Source organism: Aotus nancymaae, unplaced genomic scaffold (genome assembly GCF_030222135.1).
Source record: "Aotus nancymaae isolate 86718 unplaced genomic scaffold, 86718_ANA_hifiasm-v0.15.2.pri h1tg000040l, whole genome shotgun sequence".
In the NCBI taxonomy this organism is placed as follows: domain Eukaryota; kingdom Metazoa; phylum Chordata; class Mammalia; order Primates; family Aotidae; genus Aotus; species Aotus nancymaae.
Window position 1 is genome coordinate 2404426 of NW_026988454.1, and position 14930 is coordinate 2419355.

The 14930-nt window shown below is 38.7% G+C and overlaps 1 protein-coding gene across 3 annotated transcripts in view; it reads left to right on the forward strand.

The window, feature by feature from the left end:
• Positions 1-14930, forward strand: part of PDE10A (phosphodiesterase 10A) — a 661629-nt gene that overhangs the window by 121453 nt on the left and 525246 nt on the right. The window lies entirely within an intron of this gene.

Sequence of the window (14930 nt, forward strand, 5' to 3'; positions counted from 1 at the left end):
CTTAGAGAAGAGTGGTAATATTAGAAATTTATATTTGCGTTACGTTTTCCATTTATGGAAGAAGCAGCAGGGTTTTTATCAACCCTTTTAACACAGTCTTAATACATGTACATACTTTAAATTCCTAAATGATTATTATTATTTTTTAAATCCAGTAGTAAACAAATAACTTATTTTCAGATATTTGTACATTTTCCTTCATAGTATGTGTTTCAGTGAGTTGGAGCAAAATAAAAATGGAATAGCCTGACTTATTTTTTTCATTCAAATTAAGAAGGGCATTTTTTTTGCATCTAAGTTTCAAAATGCATCCTTCACATTGCCTCTAGAAACGTAAGCCTCAGTAGCAAATATCTTATGTCAAATTCAAATACTTAGCTTAAACCCAAATACTTTTTTTTAAGTTAAGAAAAAAATCTTGAAAAGCTATCTATAATACAAAGCTCAGTTTTTAAAATGAGATCAAGTGTTGCTCTGTCTTGCAGAGAGAATTGAATCAAAGCAAACAGTTGCCTTTCAAACACTGCATTTAGAATATGAAATTATAAATTACCACTATTTTGCAGATGTGCAAATGAAAACAGAGAGTAAGGCTGATGGACCCTACCGCAGGGCAAGTTAGCATGGAAGCCAAGAACCCAGAGAATGACCTCTCTGCACTGCTGTCAGGGTTTTGTTCTGCTTCCCAAAAAGGTCCTAGTAGGAATATTTTTGTTTTTGGATATGTTGCGAACTCGCCATTTAAGGAAGTCAACGCATTGGTGTTTGAGGGACAGAGATTTTGAACAGAGGAGATGATTTTGACATCATCTTTTCTGAGTATTGGATTCAAGCTGGAGACTCAAGCTTGAGGCTTACGGGGGACCTGGGGGACCCAAGCATTCTGGCTTCCCCTGCAAAGAGGCTGAGGCCCAGGAGCAACCTGGCCGAAGAGGGGTTAGAAGTCTCCATTCTTCTTCCCGCGAAGGATGTGAACGTGTCCGCCTCCTGCACTGGCTTTGCCCTCAGCAAGCACAGCCCCTCCTTCAGAGCTGAAGCCTGGTGTCGCCTGAGACACCTGGCTTCTGGAATCACCTGGATTCAATGCCACGGAGTCCAGGTTTCACCGGGGATGTCCATGGCACGTAGCGTTCACCTGACTCAGTGTTGGGGTGGTCACTGATCTCTTATTAGTGTTCTGCGGTCTCAGGATACCGGCTTTTGTCCCACCACAGGGCTGCGTGAAGTATTTGTGGGGTTTCAATTGCACTCATCATTTTTCTAGTGAAATCTTCCATATCACATAAAATGCTTTTTGTTAAAGAAAACAAAGCTCCCCTTGTCTTTTTGGGCAGAATTTGCTTCCTGTCCTTCTGCCCAACCTGAGCAATCGTGGTTGCCAAAGGAACAATTGCACTCACTGTGTTCAGTCAGGAGGGGCCCACCCCTGCAGCTTGCACCGGGGCATTCCACCTCCCACCCCGACCGCCGGCCCCACTGCGGTGGGGGAAGCCTGGCGTGCTGTCTAGAAGGAAGAAGATAATGCCAAAGGGCAGCCCAGGCACATCCTCTGTCCCTGCCAACATGTTCAGTGTGTGTCAGCACCTCAACACCCACCTGTGGTGTGTCCGGTACAACCCACCTCAGTGTGGCAGTGGGGGTATTAGCCTTCAGTCACTGGAGGGAGAAGTCTCCTTGCTACAAGGTTGATAAAGGCAGTACTTCTTGCTGGGGTTTCTGAGTACTGGCTTAAAAATGTTTTTTTTGCTTTAATTTATTAAACACATGGGATGTAGACTCTTATGAATAAAATGTACGTTACAAATACAGTAAGATTGGTAAGACTAAGAGGAAAGTGACACCAACAGAAACACGTACTAAGTTGTTTCATAAAGGCATGCTCTAACTGGCTCTGTGGCCACCCTCGGTGAAGACCTTAAAAAGGCAGAAATTCATCCAGTTGAACATAGAGATTCCCAAACGAGTACAAGGCAATGCTTCTGGCACTCAGCACCTCTGCAGTGGTAGCCCGGCTGACTTTTCCAGATTTATTGGTCTCCAATGAAAAGCTTCACTGAGTCAATCTGTCATTTTCTTGAAAACACCTTGATTTCCACCTTTGATCCTGTCTCCTCTTGCCCTTCCCCAAACACTCCTGTTTCTCCAGCCTGCACAGACGCAGCATCCCCCCACCCCTAGGATCAAAGCCTACCCGCTCCAGGCTGCTGTCTCCCTTTGCTCCAGCCCACCCTCAGTCATCACCCCTGGCACTGGCACATGCTGCCCTGTGGTTCTGCCTCTGGGTGCTCTTCCTGGCACTTACCCTGTCTGGGAAGTACATTCAAACCCACCAGCTGTCAATGACCCATAAACTTGACTTTCGCCAGACACCTCTTTTTAAAGCACTAGGGACCTCAAATTCAGTTTATCTTAAACTAGTCTTATTCTAGATAGTTCCCCCAAAATGTCTCCTGCTGAATTTCTTCTCTTGATTATTGGTGCTACCTAATCAGCCATGTGAAGGACCAGAGTTCCCCTCAATGTAAACCTCTCTCTTGTCCCCTGTGTTCACCTCACCAGGTCACATCAGGAGTGCTGTCTCGCCAGGACTCATCCCCACCACTTCATTCCTTCATGTCCAAAACATCTGTAGCTTTTCTTGTTTTTTTGTTCTGATTTAAAAAGGAAAGCACATATTTTTTATTTGTATAAAGTTGTTTCTTTTTTCTTTTAAGATGGAGTTTCACTCCTGTTGCCCAGGCTGAAGTGCAATGGCATGATCTTGGCTCATCACAACCTCCGCCTCCTGGGTTCAAGCAATTCTCCTGCCTCAGCCTCCTGAGTAACTGGGATTACAGGCATACACCACCACTCCCAGAGAATTTTGTATTTTTAGTAAAGTCAGGGTTTCTCCATGTTGGTCAGGCTGGTCTTGAACTCCCAACCTCAGGTGATACACCCACTTTGGCCTCCCAAAGTGCTGGGATTACAGGCGTCAGACACCATGCCTGGCCTATATAAAGTTTTTATTCAGCACAATATTTGTGAGATCCATCATCTTGTATGAATAATTCATTCCTTTTTATCTTTTATTGACACATAGTAATTGTACACATTTATGGGGTAGATATGATTTTTCAATACATGCATACACTGTGTAATGACAAAAATCAAGGTACTTAGAATATCTGTCACTTCAAACATCTATCATTTCTTTGTGTATCCTTTCAGATCTTCTCTTCTAACTAGTTTGAAATATACAAGAAATTATTGTTAACTATCGTCACTCTGCTGTGGAACACTAGAACCTCTTCCTCTTGTCTAACTGCGTGCATGTGCCCATTAGTCAACTTCTCTTCATCTCCCATGTCCGCTGCCTTTCCCAGCCTCTGATGACAATCATTCTACTCTGTACCTCTGTGAGATCAACTTTTTTTAGTTCCCGCATGAGTGAGAACGTGATATTTCACTTTCTGTGCCTGGCTTGTTTCACTTAATATAATGACCTCCTCTTCCATCTATGTTGCTACAAATGGCAAGATTTTGTTTTTTTATGGCTGAATAATATTCCATTGTGTTATAACACATTTTCTTTATCCATTTATCCTCTCATAGACACTTATATTGATTCCATATCCTGGCTATTGTGAGTGGTGCTGCAATAAACACAGGGATGCAGGTATCCCTTTGATACACTGATTTCCTTTCCTTTGGATAAATACCCGGCAGTGGAATTGCTGGATTATATGGTCATTCTATTTTTAGTCTTCTGTGGGACTTCTCATATGGTTGTAGTAATTTGCATTCCTACTAAGAGTGTATGAGAGTTTCCTTTTCTCTGCATCCTCGTCAACATTTTTAATCTTTTGTCTTTTTGATAGTATCCATTCTAACTGAAGTGAGACAATATCTCGTGATTTTATTTGCTTTTCCCCAGTGATTAGTGATCTTGAGCATTTTTTATATATTTGTTGGCCGTTTGTATGTATTCTTTTGAGAAATGTTTATTCAGGTCCTTTGCCCACTTTTTAATGAAATTGCTTGTTTTTCTTGCTGTTAAGTTGTTTGAGTTCCTTGCATATTCTAGATATTAGTCCCTGGTTAAATCAATAGTTTGCAAATATTTTCTCTCCCATTCCAAAGATTGTATCATTTCACTCTGTTGATTTTTTCCTTGCTGTGTAGAACCTTTGTAGTTTCCTATAGTCCTGTTTGTCTATTTTTGTTGTTGTTGTCTGTGCTTTTGAAGTCTTTGTCATAAAATGTTCCCTAAACCAATGTCCTGAAGTATTTTATCTATTTTTTTTTCTAGTAGTTTCATGGTTTTTATTTTTAAGTTTACATTTTTAGTCCATTTTAAGTTGATCTCTATATATGGTGAGAGGCAGGGGTTCAGTTTTATTCTTTTGCATATGGATATCCACTTTTCCCAGCATCATAAATTGAAGAATGTGTCCTCTCCCTGATGTATGTTCTTGGTGCCTTTGTCAAAAATCAGTTGACTGTAAAAACATGGATTTATTTCTGATTCTCTGTGCTGTTTCGTTGGTCTTCGTGTCTGTGTTTATACCAATACTATACTGTTTTGGATACTATAGCTTTGTAGTGTACTTTGAAGTAAGGTAGCATGATGCCTCCGACTTTGTTCTTTTTGTTCAGTATTACTTTGGCTATTTATGGTCTTTTGTGATTCTGTATGAATTTAAGGATTGCTTCTTCCATTTCTGCAAAGAATGTTATTGGTATTTTGATAGGGGATACATCAAATCTGTCAACTGCTTTGGAGAGTATAGTCATTTTAACAACATTACTTCTTCCGATTTACAAGCATTGGACGGCCTCCCATTTGTTGGTGACCTCTTTGATTTCTTTCATCAGTGTTTTGTAGTTTTTGTTGTAGATGTGTTTTACCTTCTTGGTTAAGTTTATTCCTAGGAAAGGTTTTTTTGTTTGTTTGGTGGTTTTTTGTTTTTTGTAGTATTGTAAATGAGACTGCTTTCTTGATTGTTTTTCAGCTAGGTTGTAATTGGTGTGTTGAAATGCCACTAACTTTTGTATGTTGATTTTGTATTCTGCAACTTTACTGAATCTATCAGTTCTAAGAGTTTTTGGTGGCTCTTTAGGCTTTTCTCAATATAAGCTCATATCATTTGCAAAGAAGAATATTTGGCTGCTTCTTTTCAAATTTGGATGTCTTATTTATTTATTTTACCTGGTTGCTGTGGCCAGAACTTCCAGCACTATGTTGAGTAAGAGTAGTGAGAGTGGGCATCCTTGCCTTGTTCCAGTTCTTAGAGAAAAGGCTCTCAGCTTTTCTCCATTCAGTCCATTCAGTATGATGTTGACTATGGCTTTGTCATATACGGCCTTTATTATGTTGAGGTATGTTCTTTCCATATGATGACCATATGGATTTTGTCCTTCATTCTGCTGATATGGTGTGTCTCATTTATTGATTTGTGTACGTTGAACCATCTTTGCAGCCCTAGGATAAACCCCACTTGACCATGGTGTATAATCTTTTTGATGAATTGCTGTATTTGTTTTGCTAGTACTTTATTGAGGATTTTTGCCTCTATGTTCATCGAGGATACTAGCCTGTAGTTTTCTTTCCTTTCTAAAAAGAAATTATATCTTTGTCTGTTTTTTGTATCAGGGTAATGCTGGCTTCATGGAATGATTTAGAAAGAATTTCTTTCCTTCATTTTCTGGGAATAGTTTGAGGAGAATTGGTCTTATTTGTTCTTTAGAAGTTTGATAGAATTCAGCAGTAAAGCTATCTGGTTCTGCGTTTTTCTTTGTTGGAAGACTTTTTATTACTGATTCAATCTTGTTACTATTTATTGGTCTGTTTAGGTTTTTCTAGGTCTTTCTGGTCCAATCTTCATAGGTTGTATGTGTCTAGGAATGTATCCATTTCCTCTAGGTTTTCCAATTAGATATCAAATAGTTGTTTATAATGATCTCTAATCCTTTTCATTTCTGTGGTGTCAATTGTAAGGTCTTTTTTATTCCTGATTTTATTTATTTGGGTCTTCTCTCTATTTTTCTTGCTTAGTCTAGCTAGTAGTTCATCAATTTTTTTGTTTTGTTAATGTATCTTTATTCAGTCTATTTTGTTTAGTTCTACCCTAGTTTGTTTCCTTGTACTAATGTTGTATTTGGTTTGTTCTTCCTTTTCTAGTTCTTTCAGGTGCATTGTTAGGTTGTTTATTTGAAATCTTTCTGCTTTTTGCATGTAAGCATTTATTGCTATACATTTTCCTCTTAGCACTCCTTTTGCTGTATACCATAGGTTTTGAAATATTCTGTTTCTGTTTTCATTTGTTTCAGGACTTTTAAAAAATTTTCCTCTTAATTTCTTTACTGACCAATGGTTGTTAAGAAACGTGTTTAATTTCCATGTATTTGTATAGTTTCTAATGTATTTCTTGCCATTGATTTCTAGTTTTGTTCCACTGTAGTCTGAGAAGATACTTAATATTATTTCAATTTTTAAAAATGTGTTGAGATTTATCTTACAATATATGGTCTATCCTGAAGAATGTTCCATGTGCTGATAAGAAGAATGTGCATTTTGCAGCTGTTGAATGAAATGTTCTGTAAATGTCTGTTAGGTCTACATATTCTATGGTGCAGATTAAGTTTGTTTCTTTATTGATTTTCTGTCTAGTGTTCTGTCAAGTGCTGACAGCGAGATGTTGAAGTCCCTAATTATTGTATTGGGGTCTACTTCTCTCTTTAGCTGTAATAATAATGGCTTTATATATCAGAGTGCTCTGGTGTTGGACGCATATATATTTAAAATTGTTATATCCTTTTGCTGAATTGATTCTTTTATTGTTATATAAGACCTTCTTTGTCTCTTTTTTGATTTGTTTTTAGACTTACAGTGTATTTTGCCTGATATAAGTTTTGCTACTCCAGCAAGTTTTGGTTCCCATTTGTGTGGATTTTTTTTTCCCTTCCCTTCACTTCAGTCTATGTGTGTCTTTACTGGTGAAGTGAGTTTCTTGTGGAAACTTATAGTTAGGTATCATGGCTTTTTTTTTTTTTTTTTCCATTCAGTCTATATCTTTTAACTGGGGGATTTAAACCATTTACATTTATGGTGTTATTTGTAGGTGAGAACTTACTCCTGTACTTTCTTAATTATTTTCTGATTGTTTGTACATTCTTTCTTCATTTCTTCCTCTTTTATTATTTACCTTTATAATTTGGTGGGGTTTTCTCAATGATCATTTAACTCCTTTCTATTTCTCATTTGTGTATATTCCAGTGAGTCTTATGTTTTTCTGTGTTTTCATGATGGTATATAGCATCCTTTCTCTCCTAGATGTAGAGCTTCCTTGAGTATTTCTTGTGGTACTAGTCTAATAATGCTGAATTCATCAGTTTTTGCTTGTCTGAGAAAGACTTTATTTCTTTTCTATTTTTGAAGAATAGCTTTGGTGGATATAGCATTCTTGGGTGGCAGTTTTTTTTCTTTTAGCACTTTGAATATATCATCTCATTTTTTTCCTGGACTGTTAGATTTCTGGCGAGAAATCTGCTATTACTCCAATGGAGATTCTCTTATATGTAAACTGACTCTTTTTCTTTTGGTGTTTTTAGAATTCTCTTTGTCTTTGATTTTTGATAGTTTATAATTTGCGGTGAATAGATGAAGGTTTATAAATAGGACACTTTGCAACCTTAGTATAGATAATTTTTATTTTAAATGCAGCACATACTTGCACATTTGTCTTTCAAATTGATTAATAGGTTGAGAGACTGTGGATGCCCTTATGCACCAGTGCATGACTGTGTATGGTCAACCCAATCATGCTTAACAACCTGAAGTAACAGAAATTCATTACTGAAAAACCAGAAGTGCAGTAAATAAAATCCTAATGATTCAGGACAGCACCAACAGGTGCACTTAGGGCAAGGTGACTCAAAAAACACCGAGTTAGAGCTTCGACAGATGCAGTCATCTGTATTTTAACTTTGATTACACATCCTGATTTTAAGTAACCCTGAATTATCTCTAAAATGCATTTTAATCACACATATATTTAAACTCTTACTGGTGAAGTGAGTTTCTTGTGGAAACATAGACTTGGGTCTTATTTTTTTTTCCATTTAGCCAGTATATGTCTTTTAATTGGTGAATTTAAACCACTTACATTTATGGTGTTATTTGTAGGTGAGGACTTACTTCTGTACTTTGTTAATTGTTTTCTGATTGTTTGTATGTCCTTTGTTCATTTCTTCCTCCTTTAAACTCTAAATTTAAACTCTAAAAATTCCTTGGAAAGACCTTTTTGGTTTGAATCTAGTTGCAGATTTTGAGCTTCCTCTATTTGGATGTCTATATCTTTTGCAAGACTTCATAATTTTTTATTATTTCATTAAATAGTGTTTCTATTACTTTGCTCACCTCTTCTTGTGGAACTCCCAAAATCTAAATATTTGGTTATTTTATGGTATCCCATATAGCACATAGACTTCCTTCTCTCTTTTTTATCCCCTTTTGTCTTATCTGAGTTATTTTAAAAGACATGTCTTCAAGTTCAGAAAACATTTGTTTTGCTTGATATAGTCAATTGTTGAAGCTCTTGATTTTATTTATTATTTCCTTTATTGAATTCTTAAATTTCAGGATTTCTACTTGGTTCCTTTTATGCTATCTCTGTCTCTTTGTTGAATTTCTAATTCAGATCATGAATTATTTTTGGCTTCTTGGTTTATGTGTTCTTTTGTATCTCACTGAGTTTTTAAATATCATAATTTTGAATTCTGTTTTAGACATTTCCTGGATTTCCTTTTCTTTGGGCTCTGTTACTGGAGAATTGATACATTCCTTGGAGGTGTCACATTTCCTTGCTTCTCATGTTTCTCGTGTCCTTACATTGATATCTTTGGATCTAGTTGAACAGTTGCTTCTTCCAATTTTATAAATTGGCTTTATAGAATAATACTTTCTTAAGAAATGTACCTATAATATGGATTGGGTAGAATGCTTTGTCTTTGATTCTGGGTGAGCACAGTAGTTTTCTTGTGATTTCTTCAGTTGTATTCAGTGTTGGTGGTGTCTGTGAGTTTTTCAGTGGCTTAGGCTGTGGTTGTTAGTGGAGACTGTGGTGAGACTTTGCTTGGGGAAGGAATACCAGGTGGGTCAATCTTTGGGCACAAGTGGTGGTGGTGGCAGGCTGGGTAGGCTGGTCCTTGAGCCTCTATGTGGTGGTTAAGTATACATTTTAAAGAGAACTAAGAATGTATAGAAAAAATATTTTAAAGAGAAAAGTCATGAACCTAAATGTCTTAGCTCCTCATAATCTTCACTAACATTTTAACTTACTTGGACCATGCTGTATAGATAGTATTATATGTTAATTTCTTTTTATTTTGGGAAAACAGGCATTTTCCTGTTACTGAAATTAATCATCGGATGTTTTTCATGGTCACATAATAGTCTGTCATAACTCATTTAACTATTTTCCTATTTGGGGACATTATTTTTTTTTTTTTTGCCTAGTATAAAATAATGTGCCATGAACAACTTTATCCTTAAATATTAAAATATATGTCCATGGCTTAATCTTTTTATGAAATTTGCCAAATAGCTTTCAAGGAAGGTGAAGATGGGTTCACTCCCACTAGTCACATGTGATATTTCACATTTTACTCTGTGAAGCATTGTGTATTATCACTTAAAATTCTTTGTTAATTTGCTATGTAGTAAAGCAAATTCTTTTATGCTTTGGTCTTCGACTAATGAGGTTGAACACTTATTATCCTATTCACTGTTAATTCTAGTTGATCTGTTAAGGCCTTTGCCCATTCTGATGGAGAGAGGGTAGGGTAGACCATAGTATATGATTTCTTTACTCTTGAACCCTCTGTTCTGTTTTTCAGGGTTCTTTTAGAACCTTGTCTTCTAGTTTTTCCCAATTCTTTCTTGGCCTTTTAATTTTGCTTATAGCATATAATTTTTTTCAAAGTCTTTTGCATTTTTTCCTAACAAACTTTAAGAGCAATAATTCTCTAAGGTTTTTTAAGCAGGTGGTGACAATATTAGATGTTCTTTAGTAAAGGATCCGGCTGGCTGCTGTTTAGCAAATGGGCCAGAAAACTGAAGAATAGATTTGCAATGAGAGGTGTCTTTAGTGGCAGCATGACAAGTGGGGTCCTTGGGCAGGGCACACAGCCAACCTACACTCCCACAGCCCAATTCCTTTCAGTCTTACCAGCCTTTGCATAATTGCATTTCCCCTGAGTCATGTTCCCTTTAGGCATGTTATTTATGACTTAATGACACTCAATATTGCTAATACAGCCATGCTTCACCTTGGTTACATCTTGATCTCTTATTTGGGGATTTTGTGGTCACCTATTCATGTACACTTCAAGAAAGTTTATCTTATCTGCAACATTTACATTCACAAAAGTTTATTTTATTTCTGGATTCTGGAAGAACCTTGTTATAAATACATTATCTGCAGTATGTTCCTTATCTGTATTTTAAGGGCTATTATAGTATATCCGTGTCATATCATCTATATTCATTTTTGTTTTTTATTGATTGATAGTGAGGTATTGTATGACTAACTCCCATACAATTAAGTAATTGTGAAATATAAATAATAATTAAAAAATTAGCAGCCAATGAACTTTTATAAAAGTTTATAAAGAAAACGTGGGACAAAGGGAAGAAAGGAAATGAATGTACTACATTGTATCATCTTAGGTGGTTGGCATGTTTTGCTTCAGATTGGGCTCGGAGCTTCCTGCCAACATTAAAAGATAGTTAATACGCAGTTTTGTAGTTTATGTTGTCAAAAGGGGTTGAATACTTCTTTCTAGTGACATGAAACCTGTTTTCTAGGCTTTTGCTCCAAAAATAATTTTTCACTCGAAACTCCTGTTCAGCACCCATCCTGATCAGGAAGCCTCTTCTCAGCAAACATCACAGCAGCTCCCTCATTACTCACAGGTTCTGTATTTGCAATTTTGCCTACTTGCTAAAATGTATTTGTAGCCCCAAAATCAACACTGCCTTTGCTTTTGCTCATTTGTGAACCTGTGCAAAAACAGGCAAAGAAGTGAAAACTGTGAGTCCCCCGGCCTGAGGTCCAACAGTTGCTGCTCTGCCTCCGTGTTCCAGCTCACGCTGTAAATAAGGGTCCTTCGCCCAGTGTATCTGCTGCCATGTTCTTCACAGTTTTGTGTTTTTATTGGGGGTTTCACTGTTTAAAGTGGCCCCTAAGGTTTTGGTGTGTCCATCACTGGATCAGAATACACTGAAACCATCTTGTAGCCTTTTATCCTTCCGCCCTTTCCCACCCTTTCCCCCTGAGTCCCCAAAGTCCATTGTATCATTCTTATGCCTTTGAATCCTCATAGCTTAGCTCCCACTTAGCAGTGAGAACATATGATGTTTCGTTTTCTATTCTTGAGTTACTTCGTATAGAATAATGGTCACCAAGCCCATCCAGGTTGCTGCAAATGCCATTAATTCATTCCTTTTTATGGCTGAGTAGTATTCCATTGTATATTCCACAGTTTCTTTAGCTATTCGTTGATTGATGGTAAAGAACTTACTCATATAGGGGCCAGGCATGGTGGCTCACACCTGTAATCTTAGCACTTTGGGAGGCCAAGGTAGGTGAATTACAAAGTCAGGAGATCGAGACCAGCCTGACAAACATGGTGAAACCTCGTCTCTACTAAAAATACAAAAAATTAGTCGGGTGTGGTGGCACACACCTGTAGTCCCAGCTACTCGGGGAAGGCTAATGCAGGAGAATCGCTTGAACCCGGGAGGCAGAGGTTGTGGTGAGCCAAGATCATGTGGCTGCACTCCAGTCTAGGCGACAGAGCAAGACTCTGTCTCAAATGTATTTTACCACGATAAAAACTTGGAGAAAAAGAATTTTTTTAGAAAGCTTCCTACAAATGCAAAAGGACTGCATTTGGAGAGCTTCCAGGTAGCTGAGGGTGTGGCAGCTCCTGGTGGGTGACGTGCCCAGAGAGGGCACGGAAGCGCCACACACCTTCTCACACGCTTTGCCCTCTGCATCTCCATCTGCATCTTTTGTAATATCCTTTATAATAAACCAGTAAATGTAAACAAATAAAAATAAATGAAGTGGCCCCCAGGGGAGGGGGGAGCGGGCAGTTGTCGGTCAGTGGGTGCAGGGCTTCCGATGATAACGTTCCGAGGGCGGTGCTGGATCACGTACGTCAAGCACAACGCCAGTGGGAATGTACTTAATGGCAAATTTTCGTTATGTATATTTTGCCGAAACTTTTATTTGAAAAAACCCGCCAAGCACAGTGCTGGCCTGCTGTCTGGTGTGCTGTCCCCTATGGAAAAAATCCACATGGTAGAGGAGCTTCATCCTGGTGTGAGTTTCAGTGTTTATGAACCAGCATTCGATGGGAAATAAAGCGTATTTAAACAGAAACACACATAAAATAAAGTTTTGTTTTGACCAGTGAATGAAAATGTGTCCAGAGACTCCCAGGAACCTAATCTTGTATTTCCCTAAGGTCAATGGTTCAGTATTTGTGAATTCAGTGTTTGCAGTGAGTTTAAAGAACAGAATTACCTTGAACAATGAACATCAACTGTAGAGTTATTTTTTTTTTTTTTTTTTTAAATAATAGCGATGTTTAAACTTCACTGTACTTAAGAAGTGCTTTATTGAAAAGTAAGATCTACCCTCAAAGAGTCTTTCTAGACTGAGAGCTGGAAATTTCCATTTCTAAACAAGCGCTGCAGATGAGCTCAGCCTTCCGGGTCCAGGAGCACCGCCGGGGGAACAGGGATTTAAGTGGCCGCAAGGCGGAGCATCTCCCTTGAAAGCCTTCGCTGATGGGAGTCGATGCTGAATTCAATGTCTTCTAGGTCATCACACATGCCTTCAAAAAATCAGCTGAGAATGTATTCTCTGTTGTGGGCAGTCTCTCAGAATCGCCTGAAGTCCATGCTAGATGAAGTGGACTTTTTTGGTGTGACCTTATGTGATGTGGACGTCCAGGGCAATCCTGAGGGACTGGGAGAAGGGATGGAGCACTCACCCCCATGGACTGTTCTTATCAAGCTGAAACCCTTGCTCCAACTCAGTGGTGAATCACAGTTGGTTGAAGGCATCAGATTTAAGCTCATCGTTCTCATAATCAAACTGCCAGAAAGCGCTCCCTCCCCACTTGACAACTGCAGAGCAGAACGCCTCAGTTTCCTCAGTTCACAAGTGCCTCCCCTGAGTAGGGGCTTTTTAGTAGGGAGCGTTCCCTCAAAACAGCACAGGTGACAGACCTGGGCTGAGGGCCTGAGGAAAGCTGGAGGGGGCAGTTTCAGCAGATGATCCTGGAAGAACTTCCTAAGTCTTTGTGTGTGTTTTTATAACTCCCCCTTAAAATTACCAGTAAATGCATGAATGAAATTAAAAATATGAAATATAAAATTTAATTAATTTATTTAAAATTAATAGCAACTACAAGTAAACAATAGTATTCACGGAAGTTTAAGAAATGCTGAGGCAAACGCTTAGAACTGAGATTACTCAGTGTCTACTTTCCCTCTCCATTCCCATCTCCAAACAAGCAGTACAAATATGTTTGTGTGTGTGCAAACAGTGCGGCTGGAAACAGAAGTTATCAGTGAAGCCTTGGCAATGCCAACCCCAATTATTTTGTTTTTAATCATGCACATTGTGCTTGTTTTTCTAGGCTTTTCAGGGAGGCACCTCAAGATCCCACTCCAGGGATACAGACTTCCTCTGTTAGTAACTTGGCAAGAGGTCCTCATGATGCATTGCCCTAATCTGGTTTTGCTGCCCTGAAAAGCACAATCATTCTTTACACACACACACACACACACACACACACACACACAACTGTTGAAATCACATCGCAAAAACAAGAACAGGGCTCCAAATACGCAATCTCCTCTCAAAGTGCCTTGTTCTCAGCTCCCACGTAAGCCACCCCTTCTCCTCCATCTGGCCTTCTGCAACCTCAGAGGCTGCTGGTGTCCTCATCGGGGGCAGCTTCCACAATGGGGACCCATTACTAGTGTGGGATTTGCACTTCTCTGCTCTTGGCATGCGCTCAGGAGAGAAAACAGTGGATGAAATGTTGTGCAAGACCTTATGAGAGGTATTCTCCTCTCTCTGACCCCACTGAAGAATCTGAGCATTGTGGAAGGAATGGAAACCTTAAGTGAAATGTTGGCTGGCAGGGGAGGTGGCTGAAAGGTCATGGTTTGCTCTAAGAAAGTCCCAGTCCTTCTGGTGTTCAGGTCCTGGTCAAAACTCTCTGGCCAACATGCGTATTCAGCCGAAGATGGAGTCGTAGGTTTCCTGGGATGTTAATGCCAGCTCGCCTGGGATTAAACTCAACTGCTTTTGGATGTTAAGTGTTCTCTTGGTGGGTAAGTGCTCACTTAGCTCCTGGAAGGCTTAGAACTAAAGAACAGGGTGAGGGACTTAATGAATCCCATCATCTTAATACTTCTGCATTAACTTTAGGAACCTGTTCTGCATATCTTAGGTGATGAATTTGATAAATTTAGAGAATCTGATGGAGGAAACCTGTCACTCTTTCAGCTGGGTAATTTATTTTGACTCGTGGGTGTGATTTTTAGATGGAAGGTCTAAAAAGGTTTGAGTGTTGACAGAGCTTGATGTTCACCACATTCCAGAGTCAAATTCTTTACTTCGCTGGAGTGGCTGTAGGTTCTTGGACAGGTACTGCTTCCAGCCTGGGCACCTGAAATGCTTAACAAGAAAGCAGAGAAAATGTATGAACGTAGCATAGAGTGTCAAAAGAAACCTAAGTTTCTTTTGTAAATAAGACTGATTGTTTAAGGAAATTCAGGTGACTCATGAGGGAGAACACGAACTAAGACTTCTTGAATATGTAACTAACAACGTGTATAACAAAAAGTGTAAAAATTACCT